Source organism: Hippocampus guttulatus, chromosome 2 (assembly GCF_054856545.1).
Source record: "Hippocampus guttulatus isolate MCC_2025c chromosome 2, RoL_Hgut_1.0, whole genome shotgun sequence".
Taxonomy (NCBI): Eukaryota; Metazoa; Chordata; class Actinopteri; order Syngnathiformes; family Syngnathidae; genus Hippocampus; species Hippocampus guttulatus.
Genome location: NC_141262.1, coordinates 1,084,235 through 1,096,957, shown reverse-complemented (window position 1 = coordinate 1,096,957; position 12,723 = coordinate 1,084,235).

Sequence of the window (12,723 nt, the reverse complement as noted above, 5' to 3'; positions counted from 1 at the left end):
ATAAATGTAAGATGGTTTCAGGCCTCGGAGACAATAACGGACTTTGGTCAGTAGAGGGCAACATAGACCATAACATGATTCAAGACACATTTTGAAAACTTGTTCCACTCGGCCTGAAAATGCATTTAAAGCAATAATAACTCAAATTGAGTGTCACGCCTAAACCAAAGGACTTATGCACACACTTCAACATGTATTTTGTTCAGGATGACCTCCTGAAGCCCATATGAGCATTAATTTGACCACACAACTCATTCCTATGAAGATACATTCAAAAACACAAAACGTGCTCAGCTCGGGCTGAAAATGCATTTAAAGCAATAAAAACTCAAATTGAGTGTCACGCCTAAACCAAAGGACTTATGCACACACTTCAACATGTATTTTGTTCAGGATGACCTCCTGAAGCCTAAATGAGCAATAATTTGACCACACAACTCTTTCCTATGAAGATACATTCAAAGTCAGAAAGCGCGCTCAGCTCGGGCTGAAAATGCATTTAAAGCAATAAAAACTCAAATTGAGTGTCACGCCTAAACCAAAGGACTTATGCACACACTTCAACATGTATTTTGTTCAGGATGACCACCTGAAGCCTAAATGAGCATTAATTTGACCACACAACTCATTCTATGAAGATACATTCAAACTCTCAAAACATGCTCAGCTCGGGCTGAAAATGCATTTAAAGCAATAAAAACTCAAATTGAGTGTCACGCCTAAACCAAAGGACTTATGCACACACTTCAACATGTATTTTGTTCAGGATGACCACCTGACGCCTAAATGAGCATTAATTTGACCACAGAACTCATTCCTATGAAGATACATTCAAACTCACAAAATGTGCTCAGCTCGGGCTGAAAATGCATTTTAAAAACTCAAATTGAGTGTCACGCCTAAACCAAAGGACTTATGCACACACTTCAACATGTATTTTGTTCAGGATGACCACCTGAAGCCTAAATGAGCATTAATTTGACCACACAACTCATTCCTATGAAGATACATTCAAACTCACAAAACGTGCTCAGCTCGGGCTGAAAATGCATTTAAAGCAATAAAAACTCAAATTGAGTGTCACGCCTAAACCAAAAGACTTATGCACACACTTCAACATGTATTTTGTTCAGGATGACCTCCTGAAGCCCATATGAGCATTAATTTGACTACACAACTCATTCCTATGAAGATACATTCAAACTCACAAAACGTGCTCAGCTCGGGCTGAAAATGCATTTAAAGCAATAAAAACTCAAATTGAGTGTCACGCCTAAACCAAAGGACTTATGCACACACTTCAACATGTATTTTGTTCAGGATGACCACCTGACGCCTAAATGAGCATTAATTTGACCACACAACTCATTCCTATGAAGATACATTCAAACTCACAAAACGTGCTCAGCTCGGGCTGAAAATGCATTTAAAGCAATAAAAACTCAAATTGAGTGTCACACCTAAACCAAAGGACATATGCACACACTTCAACATGTATTTTGTTCAGGATGACCTCCTGAAGCCCATATGAGCATTAGTTTGACTACACAACTCATTCCTATGAAGATACATTCAAAGTCAGAAAGCGCGCTCAGCTCGGGCTGAAAATGCATTTAAAGCAATAAAAACTCAAATTGAGTGTCACGCCTAAACCAAAGGACTTATGCACACACTTCAACGTGTATTTAGTTCAGGATGACCACCTGAAGCCAAAATGAGCATTCATTTGACCACACAACTCATTCCTATGAAGATACATTCAAACTCACAAAACGTGCTCAGCTCGGGCTGAAAATGCATTTAAAGCAATAAAACTCAAATTGAGTGTCACACCTAAACCAAAGGACTTATTCACACACTTCAACATGTATTTTGTTCAGGATGACCTCCTGACGAGCATATAAGCATTAATTTGACCACACAACTCATTCCTATGAAGATACATTCAAAGTCAGAAAGCGCGCTCAGCTCGGGCTGAAAATGCATTTAAAGCAATAAAAAATTAATTGAGTGTCACGCCCAAACCAAAGGACTTATGCACACACTTCAACATGTATTTTGTTCAGGATGACCACCTGACGCCTAAATGAGCATTAATTTGACCACAGAACTCATTCCTATGAAGATACATTCAAACTCACAAAATGTGCTCAGCTCGGGCTGAAAATGCATTTTAAAAACTCAAATTGAGTGTCACGCCTAAACCAAAGGACTTATGCACACACTTCAACATGTATTTTGTTCAGGATGACCACCTGAAGCCTAAATGAGCATTAATTTGACCACACAACTCATTCCTATGAAGATACATTCAAACTCACAAAACGTGCTCAGCTTGGGCTGAAAATGCATTTAAAGCAATAAAAACTCAAATTGAGTGTCACGTCTAAACCAAAGGACTTATACACACACTTCAACATGTATTTTGTTCAGGATGACCTCCTGAAGCCTAAATGAGCAATAATTTGACCACACAACTCATTCCTATGAAGATACATTCAAACTCACAAAACGTGCTCAGCTCGGGCTGAAAATGCATTTAAAGCAATAAAAACTCAAATTGAGTGTCACGCCTAAACCAAAGGACTTATGCACACACTTCAACATGTATTTTGTTCAAGGTGACCTCCTGAAGCCTAAATGAGCATTCATTTGACGACACAACTCATTCCTATGAAGATACATTTTAACTCACAAAACGTGCTCAGCTCGGCCTGAAAATGCATTTAAAGCAATAAAAACTCAAATTGAGTGTCACGCCTAAACCAAAGGACTTATGCACACACTTCAACATGTATTTTGTTCAAGATGTCCTCCTGAAGCCTAAATGAGCATTAATATGATCACACATCTCATTCCTATGAAGATACATTCAAACTCAGAACAAGTGCTCAGCTCGGCCCGAAACTGCACTTAAAGCAATAAAAACTGAAATTGAGTATAGTCATGGTACCCGCGTTGAGTTATAATTAGTTCAAGAACAAAGAGAAATTGAATAATTGGCTCAAGAGTACAGTTATACAGTCATATAAATGTAAGATGGTTTCAGGCCTCGGAGACAATAACGGACTTTGGTCAGTAGAGGGCAACATAGACCATAACATGATTCAAGACACATTTTGAAAACTTGTTCCACTCGGCCTGAAAATGCATTTAAAGCAATAATAACTCAAATTGAGTGTCACGCCTAAACCAAAGGACTTATGCACACACTTCAACATGTATTTTGTTCAGGATGACCTCCTGAAGCCCATATGAGCATTAATTTGACCACACAACTCATTCCTATGAAGATACATTCAAAAACACAAAACGTGCTCAGCTCGGGCTGAAAATGCATTTAAAGCAATAAAAACTCAAATTGAGTGTCACGCCTAAACCAAAGGACTTATGCACACACTTCAACATGTATTTTGTTCAGGATGACCTCCTGAAGCCTAAATGAGCAATAATTTGACCACACAACTCTTTCCTATGAAGATACATTCAAAGTCAGAAAGCGCGCTCAGCTCGGGCTGAAAATGCATTTAAAGCAATAAAAACTCAAATTGAGTGTCACGCCTAAACCAAAGGACTTATGCACACACTTCAACATGTATTTTGTTCAGGATGACCACCTGAAGCCTAAATGAGCATTAATTTGACCACACAACTCATTCTATGAAGATACATTCAAACTCACAAAACGTGCTCAGCTCGGGCTGAAAATGCATTTAAAGCAATAAAAACTCTAAATGAGTGTAACGCCTAAACCAAAGGACTTATGCACACACTTCAACATGTATTTTGTTCAGGATGACCTCCTGAAGCCTAAATGAGCAATAATTTGACCACACAACTCATTCCTATGAAGATACATTCAAAGTCACAAAACGTGCTCAGCTCGGGCTGAAAATGCATTTAAAGCAATAAAAACTCAAATTGAGTGTCACGCCTAAACCAAAGGACTTATGCACACACTTCAACATGTATTTTGTTCAGGATGACCACCTGAAGCCTAAATGAGCATTAATTTGACCACACAACTCATTCCTATGAAGATACATTCAAACTCACAAAACGTGCTCAGCTCGGGCTGAAAATGCATTTAAAGCAATAAAAACTCAAATTGAGTGTCACACCTAAACCAAAGGACATATGCACACACTTCAACATGTATTTTGTTCAGGATGACCTCCTGAAGCCCATATGAGCATTAGTTTGACTACACAACTCATTCCTATGAAGATACATTCAAAGTCAGAAAGCGCGCTCAGCTCGGGCTGAAAATGCATTTAAAGCAATAAAAACTCAAATTGAGTGTCACGCCTAAACCAAAGGACTTATGCACACACTTCAACGTGTATTTAGTTCAGGATGACCACCTGAAGCCAAAATGAGCATTCATTTGACCACACAACTCATTCCTATGAAGATACATTCAAACTCACAAAACGTGCTCAGCTCGGGCTGAAAATGCATTTAAAGCAATAAAACTCAAATTGAGTGTCACACCTAAACCAAAGGACTTATTCACACACTTCAACATGTATTTTGTTCAGGATGACCTCCTGACGAGCATATAAGCATTAATTTGACCACACAACTCATTCCTATGAAGATACATTCAAAGTCAGAAAGCGCGCTCAGCTCGGGCTGAAAATGCATTTAAAGCAATAAAAAATTAATTGAGTGTCACGCCCAAACCAAAGGACTTATGCACACACTTCAACATGTATTTTGTTCAGGATGACCACCTGACGCCTAAATGAGCATTAATTTGACCACAGAACTCATTCCTATGAAGATACATTCAAACTCACAAAATGTGCTCAGCTCGGGCTGAAAATGCATTTTAAAAACTCAAATTGAGTGTCACGCCTAAACCAAAGGACTTATGCACACACTTCAACATGTATTTTGTTCAGGATGACCACCTGAAGCCTAAATGAGCATTAATTTGACCACACAACTCATTCCTATGAAGATACATTCAAACTCACAAAACGTGCTCAGCTCGGGCTGAAAATGCATTTAAAGCAATAAAAACTCAAATTGAGTGTCACGCCTAAACCAAAGGACTTATGCACACACTTCAACATGTATTTTGTTCAGGATGACCTCCTGAAGCCCATATGAGCATTAATTTGACTACACAACTCATTCCTATGAAGATACATTCAAACTCACAAAACGTGCTCAGCTCGGGCTGAAAATGCATTTAAAGCAATAAAAACTCAAATTGAGTGTCACGCCTAAACCAAAGGACTTATGCACACACTTCAACATGTATTTTGTTCAGGATGACCACCTGACGCCTAAATGAGCATTAATTTGACCACACAACTCATTCCTATGAAGATACATTCAAACTCACAAAACGTGCTCAGCTCGGGCTGAAAATGCATTTAAAGCAATAAAAACTCAAATTGAGTGTCACACCTAAACCAAAGGACATATGCACACACTTCAACATGTATTTTGTTCAGGATGACCTCCTGAAGCCCATATGAGCATTAGTTTGACTACACAACTCATTCCTATGAAGATACATTCAAAGTGAGAAAGCGCGCTCAGCTCGGGCTGAAAATGCATTTAAAGCAATAAAAACTCAAATTGAGTGTCACGCCTAAACCAAAGGACTTATGCACACACTTCAACGTGTATTTAGTTCAGGATGACCACCTGAAGCCAAAATGAGCATTCATTTGACCACACAACTCATTCCTATGAAGATACATTCAAACTCACAAAACGTGCTCAGCTCGGGCTGAAAATGCATTTAAAGCAATAAAACTCAAATTGAGTGTCACATCTAAACCAAAGGACTTATTCACACACTTCAACATGTATTTTGTTCAGGATGACCTCCTGACGAGCATATAAGCATTAATTTGACCACACAACTCATTCCTATGAAGATACATTCAAAGTCAGAAAGCGCGCTCAGCTCGGGCTGAAAATGCATTTAAAGCAATAAAAAATTAATTGAGTGTCACGCCCAAACCAAAGGACTTATGCACACACTTCAACATGTATTTTGTTCAGGATGACCACCTGACGCCTAAATGAGCATTAATTTGACCACAGAACTCATTCCTATGAAGATACATTCAAACTCACAAAATGTGCTCAGCTCGGGCTGAAAATGCATTTTAAAAACTCAAATTGAGTGTCACGCCTAAACCAAAGGACTTATGCACACACTTCAACATGTATTTTGTTCAGGATGACCACCTGAAGCCTAAATGAGCATTAATTTGACCACACAACTCATTCCTATGAAGATACATTCAAACTCACAAAACGTGCTCAGCTTGGGCTGAAAATGCATTTAAAGCAATAAAAACTCAAATTGAGTGTCACACCTAAACCAAAGGACATATGCACACACTTCAACATGTATTTTGTTCAGGATGACCTCCTGAAGCCCATATGAGCATTAGTTTGACTACACAACTCATTCCTATGAAGATACATTCAAAGTCAGAAAGCGCGCTCAGCTCGGGCTGAAAATGCATTTAAAGCAATAAAAACTCAAATTGAGTGTCACACCTAAACCAAAGGACATATGCACACACTTCAACATGTATTTTGTTCAGGATGACCTCCTGAAGCCCATATGAGCATTAGTTTGACTACATAACTCATTCCTATGAAGATACATTCAAAGTCAGAAAGCGCGCTCAGCTCGGGCTGAAAATGCATTTAAAGCAATAAAAACTCAAATTGAGTGTCACGCCTAAACCAAAGGACTTATGCACACACTTCGTGTATTTAGTTCAGGATAACCACCTGAAGCCAAAATGAGCATTAATTTGACCACACAACTCATTCCTATGAAGATACATTCAAGCTCACAAAACGAGCTCAGCTCGGGCTGAAAATGCATTTAAAGCAATAAAACTCAAATTGAGTGTCACACCTAAACCAAAGGACTTATTCACACACTTCAACATGTATTTTGTTCAGGATGACCTCCTGAAGAGCATATAAGCATTAATTTGACCACACAACTCATTCCTATGAAGATACATTCAAAGTCAGAAAGCGCGCTCAGCTCGGGCTGAAAATGCATTTAAAGCAATAAAAAATTAATTGAGTGTCACGCCCAAACCAAAGGACTTATGCACACACTTCAACATGTATTTTGTTCAGGATGACCACCTGACGCCTAAATGAGCATTAATTTGACCACAGAACTTATTCCTATGAAGATACATTCAAACTCACAAAATGTGCTCAGCTCGGGCTGAAAATGCATTTAAAGCAATAAAAACTCAAATTGAGTGTCACGCCTAAACCAAAGGACTTATGCACACACTTCAACATGTATTTTGTTCAGGATGACCTCCTGAAGCCCATATGAGCATTAATTTGACTACACAACTCATTCCTATGAAGATACATTCAAACTCACAAAACGTGCTCAGCTCGGGCTGAAAATGCATTTAAAGCAATAAAAACTCAAATTGAGTGTCACGCCTAAACCAAAGGACTTATGCACACACTTCAACATGTATTTTGTTCAGGATGACCACCTGAAGCCTAAATGAGCATTAATTTGACCACACAACTCATTCCTATGAAGATACATTCAAACTCACAAAACGTGCTCAGCTCGGGCTGAAAATGCATTTAAAGCAATAAAAACTCAAATTGAGTGTCACGCCTAAACCAAAGGACTTATGCACACACTTCAACATGTATTTTGTTCAGGATGCCCTCCTGAAGCCCATATGAGCATTAATTTGACTACACAACTCATTCCTATGAAGATACATTCAAACTCACAAAACGTGCTCAGCTCGGGCTGAAAATGCATTTAAAGCAATAAAAACTCAAATTGAGTGTCACGCCTAAACCAAAGGACTTATGCACACACTTCAACATGTATTTTGTTCAAGATGTCCTCCTGAAGCCTAAATGAGCATTAATATGATCACACATCTCATTCCTATGAAGATACATTCAAACTCAGAACAAGTGCTCAGCTCGGCCCGAAACTGCACTTAAAGCAATAAAAACTGAAATTGAGTATAGTCATGGTACCCGCGTTGAGTTATAATTAGTTCAAGAACAAAGAGAAATTGAATAATTGGCTCAAGAGTACAGTTATACAGTCATATAAATGTAAGATGGTTTCAGGCCTCGGAGACAATAACGGACTTTGGTCAGTAGAGGGCAACATAGACCATAACATGATTCAAGACACATTTTGAAAACTTGTTCCACTCGGCCTGAAAATGCATTTAAAGCAATAATAACTCAAATTGAGTGTCACGCCTAAACCAAAGGACTTATGCACACACTTCAACATGTATTTTGTTCAGGATGACCTCCTGAAGCCCATATGAGCATTAATTTGACCACACAACTCATTCCTATGAAGATACATTCAAAAACACAAAACGTGCTCAGCTCGGGCTGAAAATGCATTTAAAGCAATAAAAACTCAAATTGAGTGTCACGCCTAAACCAAAGGACTTATGCACACACTTCAACATGTATTTTGTTCAGGATGACCTCCTGAAGCCTAAATGAGCAATAATTTGACCACACAACTCATTCCTATGAAGATACATTCAAAGTCAGAAAGCGCGCTCAGCTCGGATTGATAATGCATTTAAAGCAATAAAAACTCAAATTGAGTGTCACGCCTAAACCAAAGGACTTATGCACACACTTCAACATGTATTTAGTTCAGGATGACCACCTGAAGCCTAAATGAGCATTAATTTGACTACACAACTCATTCCTATGAAGATACATTCAAACTCACAAAACGTGCTCAGCTCGGGCTGAAAATGCATTTAAAGCAATAAAAACTCAAATTGAGTGTCACGCCTAAACCAAAGGACTTATGCACACACTTCAACATGTATTTTGTTCAGGATGACCACCTGACGCCTAAATGAACATTAATTTGACCACACAACTCATTCCTATGAAGATACATTCAAACTCACAAAACGTGCTCAGCTCGGGCTGAAAATGCATTTAAAGCAATAAAAACTCAAATTGAGTGTCACGCCTAAACCAAAGGACTTATGCACACACTTCAACATGTATTTTGTTCAGGATGACCACCTGAAGCCTAAATGAGCATTAATTTGACCACACAACTCATTCCTATGAAGATACATTCAAACTCACAAAACGTGCTCAGCTCGGGCTGAAAATGCATTTAAAGCAATAAAAACTCAAATTGAGTGTCACACCTAAACCAAAGGACATATGCACACACTTCAACATGTATTTTGTTCAGGATGACCTCCTGAAGCCCATATGAGCATTAGTTTGACTACACAACTCATTCCTATGAAGATACATTCAAAGTCAGAAAGCGCGCTCAGCTCGGGCTGAAAATGCATTTAAAGCAATAAAAACTCAAATTGAGTGTCACGCCTAAACCAAAGGACTTATGCACACACTTCAACGTGTATTTAGTTCAGGATGACCACCTGAAGCCAAAATGAGCATTAATTTGACCACACAACTCATTCCTATGAAGATACATTCAAACACAAAACGTGCTCAGCTCGGGCTGAAAATGCATTTAAAGCAATAAAACTCAAATTGAGTGTCACACCTAAACCAAAGGACTTATTCACACACTTCAACATGTATTTTGTTCAGGATGACCTCCTGAAGAGCATATAAGCATTAATTTGACCACACAACTCATTCCTATGAAGATACATTCAAAGTCAGAAAGCGCGCTCAGCTCGGGCTGAAAATGCATTTAAAGCAATAAAAAATTAATTGAGTGTCACGCCCAAACCAAAGGACTTATGCACACACTTCAACATGTATTTTGTTCAGGATGACCACCTGACGCCTAAATGAGCATTAATTTGACCACAGAACTCATTCCTATGAAGATACATTCAAACTCACAAAATGTGCTCAGCTCGGGCTGAAAATGCATTTAAAGCAATAAAAACTCAAATTGAGTGTCAGGCCTAAACCAAAGGACTTATGCACACACTTCAACATGTATTTTGTTCAGGATGACCACCTGAAGCCTAAATGAGCATTAATTTGACCACACAACTCATTCCTATGAAGATACATTCAAACTCACAAAACGTGCTCAGCTCGGGCTGAAAATGCATTTAAAGCAATAAAAACTCAAATTGAGTGTCACGCCTAAACCAAAGGACTTATGCACACACTTCAACATGTATTTTGTTCAGGATGACCTCCTGAAGCCCATATGAGCATTAATTTGACTACACAACTCATTCCTATGAAGATACATTCAAACTCACAAAACGTGCTCAGCTTGGGCTGAAAATGCATTTAAAGCAATAAAAACTCAAATTGAGTGTCACGCCTAAACCAAAGGACTTATGCACACACTTCAACATGTATTTTGTTCAGGATGACCACCTGAAGCCTAAATGAGCATTAATTTGACCACACAACTCATTCCTATGAAGATACATTCAAACTCACAAAACGTGCTCAGCTCGGGCTGAAAATGCATTTAAAGCAATAAAAACTCAAATTGAGTGTCACGCCTAAACTAAAGGACTTATGCACACACTTCAACATGTATTTTGTTCAGGATGACCTCCTGAAGCCCATATGAGCATTAATTTGACTACACAACTCATTCCTATGAAGATACATTCAAACTCACAAAACGTGCTCAGCTCGGGCTGAAAATGCATTTAAAGCAATAAAAACTCAAATTGAGTGTCACGCCTAAACCAAAGGACTTATGCACACACTTCAACATGTATTTTGTTCAGGATGACCACCTGACGCCTAAATGAGCATTAATTTGACCACACAACTCATTCCTATGAAGATACATTCAAACTCACAAAACGTGCTCAGCTCGGGCTGAAAATGCATTTAAAGCAATAAAAACTCAAATTGAGTGTCACACCTAAACCAAAGGACATATGCACACACTTCAACATGTATTTTGTTCAGGATGACCTCCTGAAGCCTATATGAGCATTAGTTTGACTACACAACTCATTCCTATGAAGATACATTCAAAGTCAGAAAGCGCGCTCAGCTCGGGCTGAAAATGCATTTAAAGCAATAAAAACTCAAATTGAGTGTCACACCTAAACCAAAGGACATATGCACACACTTCAACATGTATTTTGTTCAGGATGACCTCCTGAAGCCCATATGAGCATTAGTTTGACTACACAACTCATTCCTATGAAGATACATTCAAAATCAGAAAGCGCGCTCAGCTCGGGCTGAAAATGCATTTAAAGCAATAAAAACTCAAATTGAGTGTCACGCCTAAACCAAAGGACTTATGCACACACTTCAACGTGTATTTAGTTCAGGATGACCACCTGAAGCCAAAATGAGCATTAATTTGACCACACAACTCATTCCTATGAAGATACATTCAAACTCACAAAACGTGCTCAGCTCGGGCTGAAAATGCATTTAAAGCAATAAAACTCAAATTGAGTGTCACACCTAAACCAAAGGACTTATTCACACACTTCAACATGTATTTTGTTCTGGATGACCTCCTGAAGAGCATATAAGCATTAATTTGACCACACAACTCATTCCTATGAAGATACATTCAAAGTCAGAAAGCGCGCTCAGCTCGGGCTGAAAATGCATTTAAAGCAATAAAAAATTAATTGAGTGTCACGCCCAAACCAAAGGACTTATGCACACACTTCAACATGTATTTTGTTCAGGATGACCACCTGACGCCTAAATGAGCATTAATTTGACCACAGAACTTATTCCTATGAAGATACATTCAAACTCACAAAATGTGCTCAGCTCGGGCTGAAAATGCATTTAAAGCAATAAAAACTCAAATTGAGTGTCACGCCTAAACCAAAGGACTTATGCACACACTTCAACATGTATTTTGTTCAGGATGACCACCTGAAGCCATAAATGAGCATTAATTTGACCACACAACTCATTCCTATGAAGATACATTCAAACTCACAAAACGTGCTCAGCTCGGGCTGAAAATGCATTTAAAGCAATAAAAACTCAAATTGAGTGTCACGCCTAAACCAAAGGACTTATGCACACACTTCAACATGTATTTTGTTCAGGATGACCTCCTGAAGAGCATATAAGCATTAATTTGACCACACAACTCATTCCTATGAAGATACATTCAAAGTCAGAAAGCGCGCTCAGCTCGGGCTTAAAATGCATTTAAAGCAATAAAAAATTAATTGAGTGTCACGCCCAAACCAAAGGACTTATGCACACACTTCAACATGTATTTTGTTCAGGATGACCACCTGACGCCTAAATGAGCATTAATTTGACCACAGAACTTATTCCTATGAAGATACATTCAAACTCACAAAATGTGCTCAGCTCGGGCTGAAAATGCATTTAAAGCAATAAAAACTCAAATTGAGTGTCACGCCTAAACCAAAGGACTTATGCACACACTTCAACATGTATTTTGTTCAGGATGACCACCTGAAGCCTAAATGAGCATTAATTTGACCACACAACTCATTCCTATGAAGATACATTCAAACTCACAAAACGTGCTCAGCTCGGGCTGAAAATGCATTTAAAGCAATAAAAACTCAAATTGAGTGTCACGCCTAAACCAAAGGACTTATGCACACACTTCAACATGTATTTTGTTCAGGATGACCTCCTGAAGCCCATATGAGCATTAATTTGACTACACAACTCATTCCTATGAAGATACATTCAAACTCACAAAACGTGCTCAGCTCGGGCTGAAAATGCATTTAAAGCAAT